Raw genomic sequence first — 3,650 nt, forward strand, 5'->3', positions numbered from 1 at the left:
GGAAGGGAAGGGAAGGGAAGGGAAGAGAAGGGACTAAAAACAAGCTTTATGGCAGCAGCGGACTAATACAGCAAATGTCCATGTTTCCTTCAAGAGCACACCTGTCTTATCAGCTGGCAGTAATTCAGGAGAGCTGTTTTCAAGCTTTTGTTACACCACTGCCCGTGCATGCCATATGTATCTGCAGTTCTTCTGGCTCAGACATAACCCGTGGAATCGACCCTCTAGCTAAATGAATTGCCCAACCCTGGCTAAATTCAGACCTCTTGTTTTGATAATCAGCTCCTGACAGCTGATTTCTGTCCCCGGGACAATAAATTTCTGCTGCCCATTCTACTCTAATTGCACAGCAGCTCATCAGCAGAGATGAGCCTCGGCTCATTGCAGCCTCTCACCCTCAGAATTCAAGAGCTGTCACCAGCTGCCGTCCAGACACATCTTACTTCCCAGCCCTAGAGTCCTTACTGAGTGGGGAGGGCGAGGGGGAGGTGTTTATCCATTCAGTGTGTTCAGCTGTACATCCCATGTCCATGAAAATTCATGCGTCCTCTATTGTGTCGCATAACCTCAGGGCCGAATTTAGGCTTTGAATGTGCTTGCACAAGTCCAAAGGGACTCAATGAGAAGGCCCACATGCTCTCCAAAGGCTGAATTTAGCTTTTGAACACAGCTCAAGGATTCAAGGAAATGCTCACCAATATATTGCCCCAAACCCAGCTTCCAGAAAGAAGCGCCTGTTTAAAAATTACATCCAACTCTGCCTCCTACTTTGACTCCAATTTGATGGCAATTCTAATTACGATGCATTATTAATAAGGAATATCATTATCTGTGTGGATGAAAAATCTGCTGCCCAAATGCATCTGGTTGAATTTGTCTGTCCCCTTTGCAAAGGATGTTGTCGGCACGGGGAGAACCATGAAAGCGCTGCTCAGTAGCATAGAGAAATACAAGCCCAACATGGTTAAGGTGGCCAGGTGAGTCGGACATCACATTGTCATGGTTTCTGTCTTTGCAAACGTGTCCAAGAGGGACGCTAACACAGGGTGCTGTTTTCAAAGAGTGCAGTCTATGCCAAACCAATGACGTTTCGCTCTGGAGTGTTACCTTTTGACCACACTGGACAAACGGCCCATTTTGACTGCTTGCCTGAGAGAGAGGCAGGGGAAGAGGATGTGCTTCACTATGGCTGAGCCCTTCTTTACTGCACCTGGAGCTGATTCCAGGAGCAGCTGGCTGGGCCCCGCTGCCAGTCCCCCCTCCCTCCCTTTTATCCAGAATCACTGAGGTGGTGCCACAGGAGCAGAAGCATGAATTAGAGGGCTGCGATCATGCCTCACCTGCTCAAAGCGGAGGGCGGGGGACACATTTTAAACCTGTATTTTAAGGATGTTTGGTTCCATTTGCAATTTACAGAGATTTTATTCGGTTCACTAAAGTTTTGTTTTGTTTCTTCTTAATGGTAGTTTGTTGGTGAAGAGAACACCTAGAAGTGATGGCTTTAGACCCGACTGTAAGTGTTTTTGCCTTTTATTTGTTGATGGGTTGGTTGGTGGTGGTTTGTGTTTAAGAAATTCCTATCTGATGGCATTCCATGTGAAGCTGAGGCTGTATAGGTTTGATCTTCCCGTAAACTCCCCGTGGCCTCCCAGCTTTGCTAGTGAGAGGAGAACTCTTTACAAGGGGCTTCATTCTCATGTGCATCGTTCACAGGAACTTGATCGTGCACGGATATTTTGGTTTTTAGGTTTTCCATAGCACCTGAATTTCAAAGAACTCACTAATAAGTTTCAGGAGGTGGAGGGAGAGTAGACTTCACTGGACTCACTCGGACACACGAATTGGACACGCAAAATCACTGTAAAGGTTTAGAGAGATTCTCATATACCATCTCCAGGAACTGTCACCAGACAATGCACAATGCTGACCTTCAGTGAGCCTGAATTTTAGCACACAGAAGGGGAAATCTGAGAAATTCCCCCACCACCTCCAAACGAAAGTTCAGTAACACAAAGAATTAAATGTACAGCAGAGGGAATATCATCAGTAATATTGTAATAACTTTGTATGGTGACAGATGGTAACTGGACTTACTGTGGTGAGCATTTTATGTTATATAAAAACGTTAAATCCCTATACAGCTGAAACTAATATAATATTGCATGTCAACTATAATTCCACTACAAAATTAAAAATAAAATATACTTTCACAGAAATAAACAACAACAAAAAATAACACAGAGGATTAGCAGAGCGGTTTCTCTAGATAATATCTTCACACTTGACTGCAGACGTGTGTCCTGGAAGAGTTTCCTCATCTAGGGCAGAAAGAATAAACAAGCAGCTTGATTATTTATTATTATAACATTGGAGGTGGGTTTTTTTTCACTCTCATAGGCAGACTTCAGCTTGTCTTTTACAACTTACGTTTGCTCTAAAGCCTCTGAGATAATTTGGCTACAGTTCTCATCAGCAAGCTGAACAAACATTAGGGCAAGAGAAGCATGCTATGGAAGGGTAATGTGCCAGTGACATTCAGCCAGTGATGATATTCTAAAAACAAGTTTCATTCCTACACTGGATGTATTAAATCTAGGCAATGTCCGTTCTGCGTGGATCCACCCAATGGTGCATTCCTGGCAAGTTCCTGGTTTGGGGAATTTACTCTGGATGTAGCTAAGACTGGACAGGTTAGAAAACAGAAATATTCTAAGAGAATAATGTCAGATACTGTACAGCAGAGGTCCCCAAACTTTTTGGCACCAGCAACCGGCACCCCTTATGAGAATCTAATACCTGATGATCTCAGGTGGAGCTGAGGCGGTGATGCTAGCTCTGGGGAGCGCCCACAAATACAGATGAAACGTTGCTCACTGGCCAGCCGCTCACCTCCTGCTGTGAGGCTCTGGTTCCTAACAGGCCACGGACCTGGTCCATCGTGGCCCAAGGGTTGGGGACCCCTGCTGTACAGAAAAAATTTTAACTGAAATTGAAAGACATTCACTTCAGACACATTCAACTAATTACAACTTTCTTGTCACTTATAGCAACAACAATAACAAAGTAATAACAGCAAACACTAGTAAGAGGTTATGATGTACCTGATACTTCTGAGAGCTGCACAGAGATTAACACTTTTAACCCTCACAACATTCTTCTGAGGTAGGTGCTATCGTTATGCCCGCTTTACAGATGAGGAAACGAAACACAACGAGGTTGAATCGCTCGCTTGCCAAGGTCACATATCTCTAAGGGTAGAGTCAGTTTTCAACCCAGGCAGTCTGGTTGCAATCACTGCTCTCATGCCTGCACTGCATCTGTAAGTAACATCTGCAAATGCAAATATCAGTGTAGGAACTGCACCCATTTACCAGCGAGAGATAGGTCCCTCTGATTTCTGACTCTTCTCCTGTCCTACTCATCCAACGTCCTTTTATTCCTTGACAGCTCTGAAGGACTGGCTTTCTGAACTGCCTTTTCCCAGTCTGAGTTGCCATGTCTATACTAGGGTTTGCATTGCTTACTGTAAAGTTATTATTATTGTTATAACCAGGGTTGTACAGTTTCATAAAAATAAGCAAGAGTCTCTCATCTACAATACTGTGATAAACAAACATAGATCCCAAAAAGCTAGAAAGAGTTTGAAAAAT

At 43.9% G+C, this 3,650-nt stretch overlaps 1 protein-coding gene across 1 annotated transcript in view; it reads left to right on the forward strand.

Moving 5' to 3' along the window:
- Positions 1-3,650, forward strand: part of PRTFDC1 (phosphoribosyl transferase domain containing 1) — an 86,060-nt gene that overhangs the window by 78,800 nt on the left and 3,610 nt on the right. The window lies entirely within an intron of this gene.

The sequence above is a fragment of the Pteropus vampyrus genome, unplaced genomic scaffold (genome assembly GCF_000151845.1).
Source record: "Pteropus vampyrus isolate Shadow unplaced genomic scaffold, Pvam_2.0 Scaffold180, whole genome shotgun sequence".
NCBI classification, from domain to species: domain Eukaryota; kingdom Metazoa; phylum Chordata; class Mammalia; order Chiroptera; family Pteropodidae; genus Pteropus; species Pteropus vampyrus.